Source organism: Sorghum bicolor, chromosome 3 (assembly GCF_000003195.3).
Source record: "Sorghum bicolor cultivar BTx623 chromosome 3, Sorghum_bicolor_NCBIv3, whole genome shotgun sequence".
Classification (NCBI taxonomy): domain Eukaryota; kingdom Viridiplantae; phylum Streptophyta; class Magnoliopsida; order Poales; family Poaceae; genus Sorghum; species Sorghum bicolor.
In genome coordinates, this window is record NC_012872.2 from 68729958 (window position 1) to 68752661 (window position 22704).

A 22704-nucleotide genomic window follows, 5' to 3' on the forward strand; every position below is an offset into this window, starting at 1 on the left:
TGTGAAAAGTCAAAAATATCGTTAGGTGTAAATATGCTACAAATTTTTTGAGCATCTTAATGACTTTAAATGGAAAAACTCAAACTAAAAAGTTGTAGATCTCATCGGGATCTATAATTTGCATATAAAAATTATTTTCATTCAATATCGCAAAAAAGATATGTTTTTTCTAAGTTATATATTAACTATATCAAAACATCTTTTTTGCGAAACTAAATGAAAATAATTTTTATATAAAAATTGTAGATCTCGACGAGATCTACAACTTTCTAGTTTTGAGTTTCTTCGTTTGAAGTCGTTAAGATATTCAAAAAAATTAATAGCATATTTTCATCTAAGGGTATTTTTGACTTTTCACCCCTGCGTTTTGACACCCGCCTAATCAACCGGCAGTGGCCTAGAGGGCAAAAAAAACTTTAGAGTAATAGCGCTAAAGTTCGTTAAACTTTTTCAGTGACTCCCAAAAAATTACAATCTTTTACCATAGCTCACAAGGAATTCTCTCGAATTCAGAGAATTATGGATATATATGTGGGCGTGCGTATGACACGAGTGCGCCCTTGATCGTACTTGGTTTGCATACCTGAGCTTGTCCCCGTCAGTATTTGGCCTTGGCCTTGTTCAGTTCGCAAAAACTTGTGAAAAACGGCACTGTAGTACTTTCGTTTTTATTTGACAAATATTGTCTAATTATAGAGTAACTAGGCTCAAAAGATTCATCTCGCGGTTTACAGATGAACTGTGCAAATAGTTTTTGTTTTCATATATATATTTAATGTTCCATACATATGCCGCAAGATTCGATGTGACGGGGAATCTTGAAATTTTTTGGGAACTAAACAAGGCCCTTGTTTAGTTTCGAAAAATTTTTGAATTTTGGTATCGTAGTACTTTTATTTTTATTTCATAAATATTATCCAATTATAGACTAACTAGACTTAAAAGATTCATTTTGTGATTTACAAGTAAATTATGCAATTAGTTTTTATTTTTGTTTATATTTAATACTCCATACATGTGCCGTAAGATTTAATGTGATGGAGAATCTTAAAAAAACTTTTTAGTTTTCAGGTAAACTAAACAAGTCCTTTATTCCAACCGGTCCTGCGGCCATTATTAGTCGCGAGACAACGCTGCACGTGCTCGTATCCTCCGGAGCTCTGGGAGAGCATGCAATCAGCAATGGAGTCCGGCGGCGGCGAGATTCTGCCCGGACCTAGGTTGCCCGTCACCTCCAAACCGGCCGGCGGTGGCCGTGGCGGTTGGCGTGCCGCCTTCTTCATCGTCGGTAATCATGCAGATTATTGCAAGTCGTTCAAATCCCCTCGTTCGTTCGTCGGCAGAGTTTTTATGCTTCACTGTCACTGTTGCTGTTGCTACTACCATACTCCTGCAGCGATGGGATTCTTTGAGCGTATTGGGTTCGTCGGCGTGTCAGCCAACTTGATCACGTACCTCACCGGCCCACTCGGCATGTCCACGGCTGCCGCGGCCGCCGGCGTGAACGCGTGGTCCGGGACAGTGCAGGTGCTGCCGCTCGTCGGCGCGCTCGTCGCTGACTCGCGGCTTGGACGGTATCGAGCGCTCCTGGCCGCCTGTGTGCTCTATCTTCTGGTTAGTTTGCATTCCAAAAGTACGTAGTACTGTATTTGTTTTCTCACATCTTGCCCTGCATGAAGTTGCATTGATAGACCTTGCACTTCCCGATTAAAAGTTCGTTTGAGTCGACTCGATGACTCGTTTTAAGTTTGATCTGACTATATTTGTTTTCTTTTAATTTTTAAAATAACTGATTTTAAAAATAATACTTTGACTCCGGCACTCCGCTCATAGCTTTGTTTGAAGTTTAGACCTTCTAATAATAATTACTACTCCCTACATACCCATAAAAAAGTTATTTTGGACAAGAATTAGGTTAAACATTAAGAGTATAAATCATAAATTACTTTTAAGTTGTTGAATTTGAAAATGTGAAAACCATAAGAATAGATTAGTCTTGAAAAATATATACTTTCATAAAAATATACATATACCACTTTTTGATAAAATTTTTTATAAAACATAAGGAGTGAAAGTTAGGCTCTGGAGATCGTATTGTTGTCCTAAACGACTTTTCTTTATGCGTATGGAGGGAGTATAAGAATACTTAGAAGAAAGTCTAGAAAAAAATTCAGTTGGCTTGTTATCTATACGCCTCCTAGCGTTCTACACTGCGTCATGTAATGATTATGAGGTTTACAGTAATACTAGTAAATATAGTAGTATGATTGAAATTTTAAGCGAATTTTGATATATAAATTGGCAATGATTTTTATCGTGTATAATTGTTATAGGAATTGATATTTAACCCGGTTGTTTAAATTTAGCCCTTAATGAGGTGACATCAACGTTACTATCTTCGCAGTTGGTAATTTTGGCCACAATATAGAGTCTTTGTGTTATTGAGGTGTGAACATTACATACATCATGGGGCCGCTGAAAATGGCTTATACACCGCCCGTATTAATGTTGTTTTATGAGGCGTCGATGTCTAAAAGGACAAGTCAGAATTCAATATATAGGACCCTTATAAAAGAATACTAAGACCAGTTCTCACAATTCATCCTCAAACTTTGGATCTACATGAAAATGAAAATATTATTGAAAAAAGTTACCGTTTATACATTTGCTAACTATTATCGGTAAATGTTAGTTTTTTACAAGAGACCTAACCACATGACAAAGCTCATGTTGCACCTCATGAATGAATGACAATAAAACTACAATGAGACGGTGCCAAGGTCTTTCCAGTACAAAATGGTCTTGGCATTTATTCTGTCAAGTCGCTCTTTTCCACTTTGGATATATTCTGCCGACCCACTTTTTCCTTTTGGATTTCATGAATAAAGAAACCAAAAACTTTTGCAATGAAAAAGAAGGCATGTCGTACGCACTTCACATCATTCTCACGTGCATTTGGTTCTCGTTTAAACGTTCGGATTTAGATTTCCTTTAGAAACGTTTCTTTGACGAGTCACGCTTTGTCAAGACGTTTAGCTAGCTTGCTAGATTCTTAATACTAGAACTAAACTCAGAAGAAACTAGGTTTTTTAGCTATTTCTCTGGACTAGCTAGTACAAAAATAAGAATCAGTTTCAAATGATTTTCCATGAAACATTTCTTTTTTTGGCGTTTAGTAAGGATTCTAGTGATTATAATGATAATCTAAAATGTTTCCCGTTGCCAAATGCATAAGCCTTTTTTTTCTTCAATTGGAAAGAGCACACATGCTCGCTGCATCATAAAATACAATGGATTTTTGGTTGTTATAACCTAATTTGTTGAAATAATAAGAATGTTTATTATGATACCAAAAAGATAAACTATAAAAATACATATATCCATTGAAGCTCATTTGAGATCATCAATATTCTTGTTTTCTCAATAAATTTGATCAAACTTAGAATAGTTTAACTCATGGCAATTGAAAATTAAATGTACTATATTTTATCACATAAGACTATCCACGAGTGTGCTACTTATCACGCACTCCTAAAATGTACTATATTTTTTTTATCTATGTTCCTGAAATCAACAAGGAGCTAATAAAATTACTATTTTTTTGCTTCAATGTTTCTGTCTTCTCCATCAAGCTGAAATAATTTAAAGTCATACTACCGAAAACATCTCACATATTTGTGCATTCCTACACTCTCGATCCGCCCTTGGTGCCATTGTCTATGCACTGTCCCACTGGCCACTGGTCTAGCGGCTATATGTCTACTCCCTCTATCCCAGAAAGGAAGATATGGGATGTGTGCAGCTCAATGTTTCTCAACATTGATTAAGTTTTATAGAAAATACGTGTAATATTTATATCTTTAAATAAATTTATTATAAAATTATATTTAATGATTTATCTAATGATACTAATTATATATTATAAATATTAATATCTTTTATGTGTAATTGGTCAAAGTTTTAAAAAAAGTTTATTTATTGGAAAGCAAGAACGATATAGCAACGAAAAAATTTCCCGTTGGAGATCACTTCATCTCCCTGTCCCACGGGGAAAATAACTCTATGTTGTGTCACAATCAGAATTTTGTAGTTCTCCTAATGAGATGAGATTCTTCTAGTATTTTACTATTCAATTTTTAGTATATTTTTTTCTTACTAAAGATAATATTTATTACTATTTAAAACAACATTTTGGTAGTACCTCTTCCTAAATGATCATAGGAGACGTTTTCTCCCCGTCCTCGCTTCCTAGACCCTACAGGGTTCTCGTCCCCGACTCCGTCCCTGTGTAAATCGCATACACATAATTTAAATGTAGCAGTCATTAGAAAGTCGACAACACATTATTATTTTTTTTTTTGATGAAACTGAAGGGGCCGAAGCCCCTGCAGAAAATTTTATTAATTAAATAAAAAAGGCAGTAAGGTTACAAGCCAGGAGAAAAAAAAAGAACTAGGGAACATCAAAAGAGAAAAATAAAAAAATAGAGCAGGTCCACATAAGGTTTACAAGATATGCTGCAACCATTGTTCAAAATTAGCTCCCTAGCTTTGCTTCACTCGTAAGGCAATGAGCCTAATTTCCTTGACGAGGATGGCCTTGCAATTTTGAAGATTGACATCAATGTTGTTGAAGATTAGATTATTTCTTGATTTCCAGATTGTCCAGCACAAGAGGATGATCATTACCATGAAAAATTGGGAGTTCAGCTGATTCTTTAAGGCCAGGATGTTAGCAGTTGTGGATCCTTGCTCAACAGTTTCTAAATTGAACAGCCCCCAGCAATCTTTGGCAAAGGGGCACTCCCAAAAGAGATGTAGCAAAGTCTCTTCCCTATGACTCAGACAAATCTCACAATTAAAGGATTGCAACTGCATTTGTTTCCTTCTCAGAATATTTCTTGTGTTCAACCTGTCGTGAAGAAGCAACCAGAAAAAAACTTTGTGTTTGGGCTGGCAAAAGCTCTTCCAAGTCCACTTGAAAGTTGGTTCAATGGTCTGGTACCCCATTAGAGCTTTATAGGCTGTTGCAGATTTGAAAGTTGATGTGGAGCTCATACCTAACTTCCACTGATCCTGAATATTTTGATCCCAAGGCAAAGAGTTCAGCCTAGTTTCAATCTCATAGCATTGGTCAAAAGCAATTTGTGACAGAGGAAGTTGAAACAACTCAGTAATATTTTCTGCATTCATGACATTATAAACAGAGATGTTTTTGTTCTTTGCAAAAGAGAAGGCTTGGGGATATGAATCCTTCAGGATGGTAGAGTCCCATGAGTCAAGCCAGAACAAACAGGAGGAGCCATTGTTTACTTTGATTGATACCATATCTTTGTATTTCTGCAAAAGTTTGATGACATCCCTCCACCAGAAGGATCCCTTCTTGACAGTTCCAGGAAGCCTTCCTCCTCTGTAATGCTTTTCCCAAACTAAATTAACCCAGGGGATGTCCTTTTTGTTGAAAAATTTATCTAAGAATTTCATGAGCAGAGCTTGATTATGAGATTCCAAGTTGATGATACCCAATCCTCCTTCCTCTTTAGGTTTGCAAACCAGCTCCCAAGCTGCCTTTGGTTTACTGCCAACATTGATATGATTGCCTCTCCAAAGACAATTTTTCCTGAACTTGTCAATTTGTTTAATCACTGCCTTTGGAATCTCAAGACTGCACATGTAGAAGGTGGGGAGGGAAGAAAGAACTGCATTAGTTATCTGCAATCTTCCAGCCTGATTGAGGAAGGATGAGACACCTCCTAGTCTTCTCTCACATTTGTTAACCAGTGGAAGAAAATCAATGACCCTTGGTTTGGTAGTTCCTAGAGGCAGACCCAAGTATGTGAATGGAAGAGTTCCTTTAGCACACCCAAAAGTTCTGGCAAGTAGATCAAGTTTCCCTTCAGAAATATTGATTGGCAGCATTGAAGATTTACTGAAGTTGATATTCAAGCCAGTTGACTCTGAAAAGTTCTGCAAGAGGGTTTTAAGAAAGAACAACTGCTTGGCATCTCCTTCCATGACAATAAGGGTATCATCAACATACTGAATAACAGGGAAGCTAGTTTCTGAAGAAATTGGAATGGGTAGGTTAATTAATCCCATATCTTTGGCTCTATTCAAGAGTGATTGAAGGTAATCTGCTGCCAGGACAAATAAGAGAGGTGATAGAGGGTCACCTTGTCTAAGTCCTCTTTTACAAATAATTTTCTTTCCTGGGACTCCATTTAGGAGGATAGAAGAGCTACCAGTGTTCAGAATGTTCTTAATCCATTTTATCCACCTTTGACCAAAGCCATGAGCATGAAGAATGTCCAGAATAGCTTGATGCTCTATCTTGTCAAAAGCTTTTTTAAAATCAAGCTTCAGAATTACTACTTCCTTCTTGGAGTGGTGACACAGGTGGAGATACTCAAAAGCCCAAGCTAAGCAGTCCTGAATTGTCCTTGATCTGATGAATCCATATTGATTTCTGTGCACTAGAGAGAGGATTTGTTGCTGCAACCTTGAAGCCAAGATCTTTGTCAGAAGTTTCATTGATCCATTGAGCAGGGAGATTGGTCTGAAATCATTAATTTTCATTGCATTATCAACCTTTGGAATCAAGGTAATGTAAGAATTGTTGATGCTCTGAAGGCAGCAAGAGCTCTCAAAGAAACTGTTGCAGAGGTTATAGAAATCATACTTGATGACTGGCCAGGATGCTTTTATAAACTCATTACTAAACCCATCAGGACCTGGTGATTTGAAGTTTGGTAAGCCTTTGATGATTGAATCAATTTCCAGAGCTGTGAAAGGCTCTTCTAGGTCTTGAAGAAAATCTTTCCTTTCAATCAGAATAGATGGCTGAAACGTGAATCCCCTAAAATCAGAAATCCCCAATCTATTTTTGAATTCCATCCACAGTGCTGTTTCTTTCTGGTTATGCTGAAAAATAACTTGGTCATTGGTTAGAGCAAGCTCACTGATCATATTTGCTCTATGTTTAATAGTGGCATGAGCATGAAAAAAATGTGTTCCAGCATCACCCTGTTGAACCCATTTCACATTCCCTCTTTGCCTCCAATAAATTCTCTGCTTCTCTAAAAGGCTAATGAGGTGCTTTTTCCAGAATTCTCTGAAAGTTCCATTCAGGAACACTAAGGTCTCTGAATTCAGCAAAGACTTCCAACATAAACAGGACAATTCTGGTATTGGAGATAGCATCCTTAAGGGTATTGATTGTTGCTTGCCATGATCTGAGCCCTCTTCTTAAATTCTTGAGTTTTGCAGTAATCAACTTGCCTGGGTCTAAAATGCTAGGAGAGCAAATCCAATTTTGATTAAGAACATTTTGATAGCCTTGGTGCTTTAACCAGAAAGATTCAAATCTAAAAATACTGTTTTTTGGGATATCTGTAGACACATGAGCAATAAGGGGACAGTGATCAGAAGGCACTCTGTCCAGGGCCTTGACAGAACAAGAAGGATAAGTAATATTCCAGTTTACAGAAGAGAAGACCCAGTCAATTTTCTCCAAGAGGGGTGGATGCTGCATGTTGCTCCAAGTAAATTTTTTCCCCTGCAGGGGAAGATCAATAAGGCCTAGCTGATTTATTGCAGCATTGAACCTGAAGATTTCATTAAGGTCTCCCCCAGGTCTGTTTCTATCCTCAATCTTCCTTATCATGTTAAAATCTTCCATCAAAATCCAGTCCTCATTTAAGGGGATTTGCAAGTTTTTGAACCAATCAAGAAAGGCATTTTTTCCTTCAGAGGAACAGGGACAATAGATTCCAATCAAGGTCCAGTTATCACATTTGGAGGTGAATTCTAATTTCAAAGCAAACTCATTACTGAAAGTCTTAGTACCAGCAAAGGAAGCACTCTTCCAGGCAACCAGAATTCCCCCTGAAGCTCCAACTGAAGGAAGAAATTCAAAGCTGTCAAATTGATTTGATGAGATTTTCTTCACAAAGCTGGAATCAAAGCTGTCCTTTTTTGTTTCTTGCAAGCAGAAGATATCACATTGAGAGTCAGTAATTTTGTTTTTCACAGGGTCCCACTTCCAATGCGAGTTCAGACCTCTAACGTTCTATGACATAATTCTCCAGATTCTTGATTGTGAATGATTCATTGTAAACTTAAATCCTCAGGTCACAAAGATTTACGGAAAGGCAGAACACAGAAAGCAAATTGCCTGCCCATACAACTGATTTGACTGAAAGACTTAGAACCGAACTCACAGAACTAGCAACCACAGCAGACTCAATAATCAAGCTGAGTAATCCCACAGAACTGAAAACCACAGCAAACTCTGTGCTGATAAAGACAATAATCAAACTGACAGCATAAAAAACATTCAAGTTCACAAGGTTCTGAGAGTCAATTGTCAACAAGATGCCAACAGGGGCCACAGATACAGAGTACAAGATTAGCACAACCCAATACATGGTTCTGATACATAGCAAGCAAAAGGTATATGCATCTACTAAGCTCTTGTTGCATCTTATTCTTTCTTCTCTTGTTCATTCTGCTGCTCTTGATCATCCTTGCTGCTTCCCTGGGTCTTATTTTTCTTTCTCCCCACAGGTTCCTTTTTCCCCTCAACCTTCAGGAGCTTTTCATCAGAGAGCTCTTCTTCATCAAGACTGCAAAACTGAGTACCCAGGTTTTTGATCACTTTGACTGACAGAATAGGGGGATTGCAAGAAGTGCATTTTCTATTAGAGCAGGAGCTAGCTTTAAAACCATTTCTATTTGCCTTTAGCCTTTCACTACGACGTACCTCTGAGTCCACAATAGGGGAAGATCTCAAGTGTCTTTTTTTGGAGGAGGTATCTGCTGGGCTTTCTGAGGTCACCTGGCTCTCTGAAGGCTTGTCTGCCTCAGCATCGGTTGGGTTCTCTGACTGCACCTGGCTCCCTGTAAGCTTATCTGGCTCTGAATGATCATCAGCCAATAATTCAGTGATTTGGACACAGGATCTATTTTCTTTGGTTGCAAAAACAGGGATAGGGAGCATAACATTACCTCCCTCTTCAGCCAAGAATTCTGTCATCCCAGATGAGATGACTTCTGCAGCTTTCAGGTTGTTTTCTGTAGGAAAGACACAAGATGAGAAAAAAGGAACCCAGGCTATTGGTATCTTGAACAGTTCTCTAGAGAGGTTCCAGCTTTATTCTCCCAGAGAGATAAAACCCCTGTTTTCTCAAACTTTCCCATGACTGGGGGCATGGAGCTAGAGGAGGACTGCTGAAAAATCTGCTGATTGGCTGAGTTCCAGGTGCCCCAAACATGTTCTGCAATTTGAACCCTTCCCAAGTTCAGATCATTGTTAAGGCCTTGAAGCTGAATATCCTGACCCTGAATCTGAATGCCCTGGTTGATTGCATTTTGATTTACTGCAAGGTTGGGAATCATCTCTTGGTGATTCTGAAGTTCCTGCAGATGTCCCCCATCAGCCAGATTCATCAAAAGTTGTTCATCTTCATTGACCGGGAGCTGTAAACCCCCTATCTCATGGTTTGGAAACCCCTCTTCCCCTCGACCTACAAGCAGATCAGGATTGAAATCATCTCCATCCCCATTCTGAGCTTCAAGATTCTCCTATTCCATCATCAAATGCTCAGGTTCAATTTCCTCCCCCAGAACATCAACAAGATTTGGCATAGGAATGCCATTGATATGGTTGGGATTCTCATCTGGAATGAGAATCTGATCATTGACTTGGGGCTGCTGGATGTTGACTTCATCGTCATTGATCAAATCATTAAGTTCCAAAAACCCATCCTCTTCTGCAACTTGAACAGGGTTAATGACCACCTCTTGAGGATCAGCTGGGTCTAAATTGAGATCAATTATATTCTGACCATTGGGAAGTTGCTGTGGAGGCTGATGGGCCTGCTGTTGGGCTGCCTGTTGTTGGGCTCCAGGATGTTGTTGCTGCTGATTGGGCCAAGCAGGATCCCAGGGATTGACTTGTTGATTGAGCCACTGACCTACATTGTTGACTTCCTCAAAATCATTTCCCTGGTCCATCTGATCAACTGCCATGTTCTGATGCTGCCCCTGAATGTGCTCAATATTCTGCTGTTGGTTCTGTCCAAGATCATTCCCTTGATGCTGTTCATTCTCCTCAGCAACTGGTTGCCCGAGCCCGAAGAAATCAAACGGCATGGCATGTTCTAAGATGTTGTTTTCAGATAGAGGGTCAGCAGGAGGAGGGAAGAACCCCGGAGGCTTGCTCCTAAGGACTTCACACTGAATCGTCCATGATTCCCCACCAACAGTATCAGGATCCTTTAGAAGTTTATTTGTTCGTTTGAACTTATCAGTCAAATCGTATAGCTTGTTCGCTTAAGCTTATTAACCAAATCTGTCATAACAGTGTTTTTCTCTCATAACAAATCAACCAACATTATTTTCTGCCATGATTTATTAACCAAACGAACAAGACTACGCACACGTATTCCAGCACATAGTGATAGCAACACAACATTAATTGAGATATACAAGTCCATCACACTTGGCACATAGGCTAAAATTTGTAAAGAGAAAAAAGAGTACAGAAAAGCTGTGGAGGACGAGAACCCTGTAGAATTTAAGTTATTTTTAAAGAATTTTTATTAATAAACCAAAGCACGACAAAAAAAAGTCATATTCTATACAAATTGTGAATAATAGTGGTCACACTTGACGTTAAAAAATCAAACGTTTTATTACTTTAATGATTCCAGAGCTTGGGAATGCTGACGGCCTCATCCATGATGCCAACCGCGAGCTCGCCGCCGTCGGCGTCGTCTCCTGCCCGGCTCATCCTCTTCTACGTGGCGCTCTACCTTCTGGCTCTGGCACAAGGCTTGTACGGGCCATGCGGTGAAGCCTTTGGCGCTGACCAGTTCACGCCCAGCGACAGCGACAACCCCACCGCGCCCGCGTTCCGGAGCTCCTACTTCAACTGGTTCCACTTCTCCATATCCTGGGGCTATGCCATCGCGTCGGCCGGGCTCAGCTACGTCCAGGACAACGCCGGCTGGACCATCGGTTTCGGCGCGTGCTGGACCGCGTTGGCGCTGTGCCTTGCCGTCTTCTTACTTGGCACGCCGACGTACCGTGCCAAGCAACCCGCTGACGGCGGCACGTTCGCTGAGACCGTGCGCGCGTGGGCCGCGAGGGTCTTCGTCCGTCGCAAGGACAACACTCCAACTGAAAGGTGAACACGAGCAAGATCGAGCAAACACTTTTACGTTGTATTTTGCTGGCACGTGTGTACGTCACGGAGGGGGTCTTGTCCTCATGGAGCTTCTTGACTTCTGCAGGCTTCTAGATTCACAACCTGAGAGCGGAGGTGGACTCGTAGCTAAGCTGCTCCCGATATGGTTGACGAGCTTGGTCTTCGCGGCCATTTTCTCTCAAGTGTCCACTCTGTTCACCAAGCAGGCCAGCACATTGGACAGGCACCTTGGCACGGCGACGGGCCTCGTCGTGCCGCCCGCTGCGCTCCAGTGCTTGACCAACATCACCTTCATCGTCATGCTCCCTTTATACGACCGCGTCGTCGTACCCTTGGCGAGGCGCCTCACAGGGCACGCCGCGGGCATCACGATGCTCCAGCGCATCGGCGCAAGCATGGCCACGTCCTGCGTCGCCATGGCCGTCGCGGCGCTCGTCGAAGTCAGGCGGCTCCGCGTGGCCAGAGACGCGGGCCTGGTCGACCTGCCGGAGGTGGCTCTGCCGATGAGCCTGTGGTGGATGATTCCGCAGTACGTTCTGATGGGCCTCGCCGGAGTGTTGGGTCAGGTTGGTCTCGAGGAGTTCTTCTACGACCAGGTGCCCGGCACTCTCCGCAGCGTCGGGCTCGCGCTGTGCCTGAGCATCTTTGGCGTTGGAAGCTACGCCAGCAGCTTGCTTGTGTCCATGATCGACTGGGCGACGAGAAGCAAGGGCGATAGCTGGTTCTCCGACAATCTCAACCGAGCGCACCTTGATTACTTCTACGGGCTCCTCGCAGGGCTCGCGGCTCTGGAGGTAGCCGCGTTCTTGTTTTTTGCAAATCGGTACGTCTACATAAACAAAGCCGAGCTGTGAAGAATCTGTGATTCTTCAAACTTCGCAAGTACTCATGGAACGCCACGGATGCACTTCGTAGAGCGGTACTCCTACTATTTCTTTGGGCATGTTTTGTAGAGCTTCAACTTCAACTAAAACAGCAGTGATATCTTCTCTGATGAAACAATTGTTTCTAGCTCCAGTTTCACTAGTAAGAAAATAGTTGATAAAACAACTTCTTCGAGTTGTTGAAAAAGATGTACTGTCCACAATGCTCTTACTTTAATCTTTTCTTCTCCTTCTCTCACCACTTTATCCTCTCCCACGCCACCAGCTAGCCCACCACCGCACAACAAGTCTCCGTTCAACGACGATGTCCTGGAGGAGCTCCACACCGGCCGGAGGCTAGAAAGAGGACGTGCAGGGGACATGGCGTCTCATTCGTCATCGTTATCGCTGCCTTCGACGACGAAGATGATGATATCCTCACTGTCAACCAATGCCATGAGCAGGCGTTACCCCGAGTGGCGCTCGAAGCTCCCTCTTCTTAGCTGTCGAGGCAAATCGGACATCGCATCGCGTCGGACCCATGGGAATCAAGAGGGTGTCTGGCCGAATTTTGACTCCTCTCCCTTCGGAGCTGCTCACGGAGCGCAACCAAACGCTGCCATAATTTGTGACTTTTCTCATCTGTCTTCTCTCACAAAGATGTTTCTTGAGTTAGCGTGTTTAGCAGCACTTCGTGTAAGAAGCTAGAGAAATCACAACTGAAGCCCCTTAGGACGATGCCCTACTGAAGGCCTTGATAGGGCTCCTAAAATAATTTAGGCTCTATTTTTCACAAGAAATCATACAAATTTGGGTAAAACACTGCTTCGCCTCAAAAGCCACTAGGAATCTAGATCCTTTATTGAACTAGAAGATGAAGGCAGAATTTTTAGCATTTGTACCATCTTATTCTCTCGAAAAGTCGTTTTATTCTTTTACCAAATATTTTTTTCAAGTCTTTTTCTCTACTAGAGAAGCTGCTCCACCAAAGGAGCCAAAAGCAGATTCAATTTAGTAGGAGCTAGAGCTTTATAAAATATGGAGCGTATTTGATAAAACTTCAGATCCCGCCAGAATAGCTCTAGTTATGGCTTCTTTGACGAAACAACAATTCCTTGCTCTAGATTCCCGGGTTAAAAACATGTTTAGTAAAATGGCTTCTCCTATTTGTTTGAAATGGGTGAAATATTCATGATACTCTTTTTTTTCTTTTTTTTTTCCTATTTTCTTCTATTCTCTCTCTCCACCTTATACGGTCTCCCCACACTTCAGCAAACGTGCGGCATGCACCCCCGCCCTTCTCAGCGGCCTCCTCGGCGCCCTCTGCCCCTGCTTTCATGTGCCGCCGCTCTCACTGTTGGCTTCCCCGACACCCTCAAGCCACAGTATCAGCTTACTATGGTCTTATTTAGGCTAGTCTCAATGCATGTTTCATGAAAGTGTCATGCACATTAAATAGGGTGCCACATAAGCAAAATTGCTGACTTGGCAGGATCATTAAATGAAGGAGTTTCATCAGATGAGAGAGGAGTTTCATCCCCATGAAACTCTTGTGGCTCGGTTACGTAGTTTATAGTCTTGGTAACTGTGTCGTGAAACTATGCATTGAGACTGGCCTTAGTTACAAACAAAATTTAAAAACTTCTCAAAATTCTTCATCACATCAAATCTTATAACACATATATATAAAATATTAAATAAAAATAACTAGTTATATAATTTAATTAATTAATAGTAATTTATTAGACGAATTTTTTAAGCCCGCGCGAGCAGGTGGAATCTTCTTTCGTATTGTATGACTTTTCGTACAGATCTGGGTGAAGTTGCTGTTGTCCCGTTTGGTGGTTGTCTTGTTGAGATGCTGGAGTGAGGCAGCTGATGGAAGGGATGAAGATGCTCCACCAAACGGTACAATGAATAATATATAAATTAATAAACTAAACTAAACTAAAATATACGAGATCTCAATAGACAGCCCACGATGGAAACTATCAATTGATTATATATTGCCCACGCCTATGCACGTGATCATGTTTTGGGGGTCAACAGAGCAGCGCGAGCCATTTTATTCGCCAGCCGGATCGAGGCAGCGCTCCCGGCGGCCCGGCCATGGAGTCCGGCGGGTTCCTGCCGCGACCGGTTCCGTCCGTCGGTTCCGAACCAGCCGACAACCGCGGCGGCTGGCGCGCGGCGCGCTTCCTCCTGGGTAATCTTCAAGATCTTGATTCAGTTTTATCGCCTCATCACTCATAAGCTACTCCTACTAATCAACTAATAACTCGGCTTACCTTTGCAGCTGTCGGGTTCTTGGAGCGAATCGGATTCTATGGCGTGCAGGCGAACCTTATCATGTACCTGAACGGCCCGCTGGGAATGTCCACGGCGGCCGCCGCCGCCAGCGTCAACGCGTGGGCCGGGACGGTGCAGGTGCTGCCGCTTGTCGGCGCGCTCGCCGCGGACTCACGGCTGGGGCGGTACAGAGCGGTCCTAGCCGCCGCCGTGCTCTATCTGCTGGTCAGTCTTCGTTCTTCGAAACAGATTATTATTTGATTTGCTTTCTGGTCCAGTTGTACTGTAGAATCTTGCAATTTAGGTCTTGTTTACTTCTAAAAAATTTTGCAAAATATGAATAGTAGCACTTTCGTTTGTATTTGACAAATATTGTCCAATTATAGACTAACTAGGCTCAAAAGATTCGTCTCGTCAATTCCGACCAAACTGTGCAATTAGTTTTTATTTTCATCTACATTTAATACTCCATGCATACGTTTAAAGATTCGATGTGACGAAGAATCTGAAAAATTTTGCAAAATTTTTAGGAAACTAAACAAGGCCTACAATATTTCTAGAAGCGATGATTTATCCGCCGAATCTGCTAGCCATTCAGCCGTGTTTTTCTCTCACAATAAATCAGCCAACCATACTTATCAACTAAAAAAACGTTTGACTGTGTACTGTATACTGTAGAGTATAGCATAGCAGTTGTTTCGGGCCAAGCCACACTTAAAACTTTCGCTAGCATCGATCTTATCTTAGCTTGATTAGATTTTGCCGTTAAGTAACATCCATTTGTTTTCGTACCTGGATGCAATCTGCGTTGTCTCTTGCCAAAACAGACCCAACATTCCTAGAATCCTAGCTAGTGCTGTCTACTCTAGACTGACTGACAAACTGTTCATGCCGAACTCTGAAACAGTATGTCACGCCGGTGCCGTGCTGTTTTTTTTTTTAATTTTTTTTAAAGATGTCACCTGCAAGTATCAATTTCATCAGAAATTCAGTTCGGCAGACACCCACGATTACAATCCTAAATTAGCCGTTGATCTGCAGCACTTCATTCTGTACTCCACTTGACATCGGTTACCAAACTGCAACGGTGACAGAGCTTGGGAATGCTGACGGTCTCATCCACGCTGCAAACACCGGAGCCTCACGCCGGGAGCTCCCCCTCCCCTTCCTCTGCCCGGCTCGCCTTGTTCTACATCGCGCTCTACCTGCTGGCGCTGGCGCAGGGCTTCCACCGTCCGTGCGCGGAGGCGCTCGGCGCGGACCAGTTCGCTACGACGAGCGAGGCCGAGGACGGCCGGAGTGCGCCCGCCGCGTCCCGGAGCTCCTACTTCAACTGGTTCCATTTCTCCATATCCTGGGGCTACGCCATCGCCACCGCGGGCCTGAGCTAGGTCGAGGACAACGTCGGCTGGACCGTCGGGTTCGCCGCGTGCTGGGTCACGATGGTGCTATATCTTGCAGTCTTCTTGCTTGGCACAGGAACATACCGTGCCCAAAAATCCATCAGCGGCAGATCGTTCACTGAAACCGCATGGGACTGGGCAGCCAGGGTCCTCCGTCGCAAAGACGCCACCGATGCCACCGAACGGTGAGCATCAACGTCTGCTTACTTTCTGTTGCAGTGAATGTGACATAGAGGTTCTCATCATCATAATGCACGTTCTTGACTTGTGATTTGTGAAGGCTGCTTGTAGCTCCAGAACGTGAGGAGGAAAGTACAGGTCTCGTCGCTAAGCTGCTCCCGATATGGGTGACGAGCCTAGTCTTCGCGGCCATCTACTCGCAAGTCTACACCCTGTTCACCAAGCAGAGCAACACGCTGGACCGGCGGCTCGGCGGTTCCACGGGCCCCGTGGTGCCGCCCGCGGCGCTCCAGGTCTTCGTCAGTGTCACCATGATCACCATGCTCCCAGTCTACGACCGCGTGCCGTGCTGGCTGAGGTCGGGCTCGAGGAGTTCTTCTACGACCAGGTACCCGACACGATGCGAAGCGTCGGGCTCGCGCTGTCGCTCAGCGCCATGGGCGCGGGGAGCTACGCCAGCAGCGTGCTTGTTTCGGTGATCGATTGGGCAACGAGGAACTGGGGCGCCGAGAGCTGGTTCTCCGATAACCTCAATCGAGCACACCTCGACTACTTCTACTGGCTCCTGGCAGGGCTCGCCGCTTTGGAGGTGGCCACCTTCTTGCATTTTGCAAGCAGATACGCCTACAGAAAAGTCTAGCTATGAAGCTACAATTGAGATCGTTGAGCAAGCATACTGCAACAGAAAGATTTATAGGCACCGAATAGGCCTACATGAATTGCATTCTTGTACAGATGTGTTTTGAGTAGAACGTACTATTTCCTCTGTCCTATAAAATATAGGATTAAGTCCACTTTTAGCCCCTCAACTATTGGTCAAGTTTAATTTTAGCCTTCAACTACAAAACCGTTTGTTTTTCACCCTCAACTATCAAAACGGTCACTTTTAGCACCCAGAGAGATGACAGGGCGGTTTTGAGCCACTCTTTTTTCTTTTCTATGGTTAAACCTGTGAATTTCATAGTGAATTGTTTGAGCATGGTAAATTCATCAAATTTTTTAGGTAGCCTTGTCATGATGTTCTCTATGCAGAAAAAACGTGAAACTATGAAAGTAAGTATTTTCTGGATACTAAAAAATTAGCTCTTTTAATTAATAAATACATGGTCTATGATTTTTGTAGAATAATATATATATCCTATGATCATGAATCTTTTTGCATAACTGTTTTATACTAAGATAGACCTTCAAAAAAGTTTAAGATTAATTTAATAATATTTGCTTATGTCCCTAAATAGAACAAGGTCTAGCAGTGGTGCACCAGCCAAGTTGCCGTCGGTAGGCTGGACTCCTCCGTTGCAGGTGCATTGGAAACCATACTCATGCTGCGCCGTGCTCTGGTAGTCGGCTTGTTCAGTTCATGCAAAAACTAAAAACTTTTAAAGATTTCTTATCATATCAAATCTTGCGGAACATGTATAAAATATATTTTTATAGATAAAAATAAAAACTAATTGTATAGTTTGTCTATAAACTGTGAGATGAATCTTATAAGCTTAATTACTCTTTAATTGGACAATGTTTATCAAATAAAAACGAAAATACTACGAGATCAAAATTCAAAAAAAATTTAAATCTAAACAAGACCTAGTCGTACATGTCCATCGCCTCCTTATGCTGCTGGTAGCCGCCCATGGCTGACGCGTCAGGATGCGTAGTGGTGGTGCTGCACGGCTGCAGGAAGCCATTGTCCTGCTGCATGACACGATCTCCGCCATTGCCCGGCACGCGCACGTCGCTGTTAACACCCATAACGAAGTCGTTTCCGACGTAGGGAACGCCGCCGTGCCCCGGCTGCGTGACGGCACTGGACCCGGCCGGCGACGCGGTCCCATCGAGCACGTCGTCGCCGCCCTTCTTGTCAACATCATGGACGGATAGACCCATCGTCTCCCTCCTCTCGCTCACGGGCTGCAAAACCTTGTCCACGAACCGGCGCATCCGGTACGCCTCCTCCCGCGTGAAGATCTCCAGCGCTTCGTCCCACCGATTCAGCTCCCTGTGGCCCTCCTGCCACTCCTCGTCCAGGTTGGCCACCTCCTCCGCGTACCTGCCGTGCATGTGCCGCGCGGGGTACTGGCCAAGGGCGCCGCCGTCCGGCCCCTCCTCCGACCTCCACACATCCGCCGGGGCCGCCGCATTGTCGCCGCCGTCGTCGACGCAGACGAGCGCAGCCGCCGGTGGGAGTGTGGCGAGCCCGCGTGCCTTCCTCTTCTTCGGCCTATCCTTCCGCTTCGCGTGGTTCGCGGCGAGATCCGTGCGGTTATTAGGGATCTGCCCGATCTTTCTGCGGGGCGCTGCCTTTGATCGATGGAGAAGTAGAGGCGATGATCGATGGCGAAATCGGGGGAGAAGTAGGGGCGAGCGATGCGTGGTCTCATCGTTCGGTGGGATGTGCCCAACCTTTCTGCGCGGCATTGTTTCTGATCGTTGCGGCATTGGTGATGGATGGAGGAGGAGAGATGGGCGATGCGTGTTCTACTTAAAATGAACCATGAAATCTATTCATCTTTTCCTCCTGACAAGTAAGTAATCCAAGTGGCGGAGTCCGGCTCTGTTTCTAACTCCAAACCAATACATGGAGTCCGACTAGAGTCTTTCTCCTTCACATATCCTCTACGCGGTCCGGTGGAAACATAGCATCTCCAACAGTTTGCTAAAATTTATTTGCCATATTTTGAGTTTTGGCAACTTGGTAAAAAATTTGGCAAGTGAAAAAAATGACTATCTCCAATAGTTTACCATTTAGACTTGCTAAATTAAAAGAAAAGAAGGCCCATACCCCAACTACCAACACCCATCTATCTGTGGCCCGTGCCTGACGTCTAGACGTCGCCTCCGTGCGGCAGCAGATTTCATTTAGCTTTCGAACACTTTGGACACTCTTTCACTTTGTTCAGTTCGCAAATTTTTTTGGATTTTGACACTGTAGCACTTTCGTTTTTATTTGACAAACATTATCCAATTATAGAGTAACTGGACTTAAAAGATTCGTCTCGCGATTTACATATGAACTGTGCAATTAGTTTTTATTTTCATGTATATTTAATGCATCATATATGGGACGTAAAATTCGATATGATGGAAAATCTTAAAAAATTTTGGAACTAAAGAAGACAGCAGCACGTCAGCAGCTCAGCAGCAGCAGCACGGCAGCAGCAGCACGCAGCTCAGGGCAGCAGCAGCACAGCAGCAGGCAGCAGCAGCATGCAGCTCAGCAGGGCAGCAGCAGCAGCACGCAGCTCAGCAGGGCAGCAGCAGCAGGGCAGCAGCAAGCACGGCAGCAGCTCGCAGCAACGAACGGCGCGCGGATGAGATACGCGGCGAGTCCGCGCGTGTAGAAGTGCGCGCGCGGATGAGTAGGATAGCAAGTCCAGGTTTTTGGCAAACATGTTGGAGAGAGTTTTTATCATTGATTTACCAAAATTTATGAGATAGCAAGTGTTTTAGGAAACTGTTGGAGATGCTCTAGGAAGTCTACTCCACCTCTGGCTTTAGAAAAAAAAATGGCAACTATGAACACGTCTATTTCCAAACAATACATTTAAGAAATCAGATTCTATAGCATGATTGGATTGTATACAAACACAAGTTGTGATTTTGAGTCACGAAAGAGACAGTATATGAGCTGGTGGATTTCACGCCTACGGGCCATAGTTAACTGCATAAACCATTCGCATCAAGTCTCATGCCAATACTAAATAACAATAATAAGACATAAAATGCATTGTCTTAAATGATATTTAGCTTCCACGCTTACTCAACAACAAATTTGATGGAAACAGGAATAAGAGAAACTAAGGATGTTTTGGTTCAGTGTCATTGGCTTTATCATCTTCACAGCAATAGACATCTAGAAAGGGGTGAAATTTAATTGATTAATGGAAAAATAGTAGGAATGCAACACACAACATGAGGATCATTATTTCAAAACATTTGCATTGCGAGTCGTGATTCTTAATTTTTTTGGCTCCTTGCTACTTTTTTATTTTGGAATTCTACAACACAAGTACAACTTTAAGGATCCCAACAAGTACAGGCTTACTTGGCTGAAAAGTCGTGGCTAAAAGTATTATTTGCTAGTTTATTGTAATAGAAAAACACTGCTAAATGACTAACAGATTTGGCAAATAAGCTCAAGCGAACAGGCTCGAGCCGCGGCACAAGGCCATCAAAGCATGTGGCCGCCGGTTCCCCACCCGCACCGGAGTGCTACATTATAATGAACTTGATGAAAAAGATTTAGATAAAAAGATGAAGAAATTGTAGAGGGGACATGGAAGTGTGAGCTACGTTTTTGAAGAATTTACTGTTCTTAGTGGGCATGAATTGTATACGAATTATAGATTTTTTTTTGAATGAAACAAATTATAGATTATAGATATAGATGTGTTCGTGTCTGTCGAGACTAAATTTTATTGCTGTTGCAAAACATCATGAATTATTTTTTGTGCGAGTCATGCACCGTCATGAAATATTTTCCTCCGTGTGTTGGGCACCTCCATGAGTATTTTACAAACCTCGTGATGTTCTATGTTTCATGATGGTTGATGGTGGCCACTACAAAATACATTCAGGATGTTTGACCATCAAGCAAATCAAATTTACGTGGTGTTTGATTCGTGAGGGTCGTGGCTTCTTTTTTTTTTTTGTCTTTCGTGACGGTTTTACATCCTCACGAAAATCTGTTTTTTTTAATAAATGCTAATATAAATTTGTTTAAGTTATCGGCAAAAGTACAGTAGTACAGATGTTTTGAGTGTCTAAACTTAGGCTTGGTGTTAAGCCAGGTCTGTTTGGATTCTCTTCTATAAACTTTAGAATTATTTTAAACAGATGGTCTAAAGTTATATCTAAATTGAGTCCACCTCATTTAGACTTCAAAAGTGGACAAAATTGTTCTAAAGTTTTTAGAGCTCTAAAGTTTAGAGGAGTAGATCTAAATGGCCCCTAAACTTTTGCTTCGTTAGAAAATCAGACCCCTTTGCTCTGTTTTTGGACCTTCCACTAAGGCCAGTCTCAGTGGCCCATTTCAATGCACTGTTTCCAAAACAAATCCGTTGATAGGACATTAATGGAATGAATAATGAAACAACCTCCACAATGCATGAGTTTCACCTTGATGTTTCCTAGGCTGGGCAAAGCATTTAATTACTGCAAAAATGATTGGATCACATGCAAGATGGTGAAACGATTTAGCTCTAAGTGGGGATTTCATCCCGTTTCACCGCGTGAGAAACAACGCCCGCAGGGTTTCACCATGGTGAAACTACTTCCTTCTCTCTTCTCTTCGTTTAATGCAAAAAATGCAGTTTTGCTGACATGGCGCTCTAATAAAAATGTGCATGACATCCTGGTGAAACCTCCACTAAGACTGGCCTTACAGAGAACTTAGCTTAAAATCTGATTATTCTTAGTAAAAGTAATTGCTAACTCCACCAAACGTTTTGATTGTTTTTGTTTCTGCTTACTGCGCATCAGAATTTTAATCTAGCAAAATAAAGAATCGAAAAAATTACCTACTCTATGAGCCTATGACAACTTGACAAGTATAACTATAGCAGCTATATTCGGTCAAAAAACTATAGCAGCTAACGTTTCAATGAGTAGCTCTTCCCACTGAACGCTTGGAACCTGGGCTCGTCCTTTTTCGTGGGTTCCTCCTCTTTAGCAGGAGCCTTTTGTAGTTGCTTATTGTTGCTTGCACTTGAACCAAAAACAAGCTTTCCAGCTTTCTGTCGACTGTAATTGCTACCTACTGAAGCTGCCGGTGCCGAGATTTGCTGATTTGCTCTTTTGTTTGAACCTGAAGGTGCAGAAATTGCAGTGTTAGGAACCTGATCAGATGCTTGCAGTTTTGAGGCCTTTCCATCCAACCGCTTTCCAGAACCAGTAAATGGTTTGAATTTCGGTTCATCCTCCACAGCAGTAGTGTTGCCATCTCCAGCCGCAGGTGCCTTGTTGCTTGCAGGAAGAACTGTTGATTGCCGTGGTTTCTCAGCAGGTTCTTTATAATCAAGAGGAGGTGCAAAGTCCACTTCACAGTCTGTCTCAATAATGCAAACTGCTGAAGCAGGCTTTGTTTCAACGATATCGATGTAATACTGTTTGCTGTTGTAGGATACCATGATGGTGTCTCCCGTGGTTAAGCAGGAGAAATTCCTCAGAGTCTTTTCCAAGACGACCTTCGGGTTTGAGATGTCCAGGAAATCACTCGTGTGAGGCTGCAGTTTCGCATATGTTCCCTTGGGAAGAGCCGCGTTCTTGACATGGACGATGTCGCCCTCTTCAAGACGCATGTTCTGCATCATCCAGTAGGGCATGATGATCATGCCTTCTTCCGCTACGAACTCCAGAACGCCACAGTGTGAAACCCGCTGCTGGGTAGCAGCAGCATCGTTGTGCAGCTCGAACTCGAAGAGCATAGGGTACTCGATGTGCAAGGAAGCAAGACAATCAAGGGCAGACTGTGGCATTATTACTTTGTCACCGCCTTCTAGGTGTGGCTTACCAACAAAGGATGGTGGATAACAACGGTAGATTTGCGCAAACGAGTTGCGATGGTAAGCATATCCCCCGTAAAACATTTTTACCTAGATCTTGGCTTCGACTTCCCTCGACCCACAGAAGAACGGATGGTGGATCTCAGCTCCTTCGACTTCAAGGCGGCGGATCGCGCTTCCGGAGGAGGTTGCTGGTGAGCTCTGGTGCGAGAAGCGCGGCGGGTATATTGCCAGCGTCCCACCGAATCCGATAGGAGC

The 22704-nt window shown here is 43.2% G+C and overlaps 2 pseudogenes; one reads left to right on the top strand and one right to left on the bottom strand.

Annotated features, from left to right (window-relative positions):
• On the top strand, positions 1101-16949 carry LOC8062400 (annotated as a pseudogene).
• Positions 21415-22532, bottom strand: LOC8060992 (annotated as a pseudogene).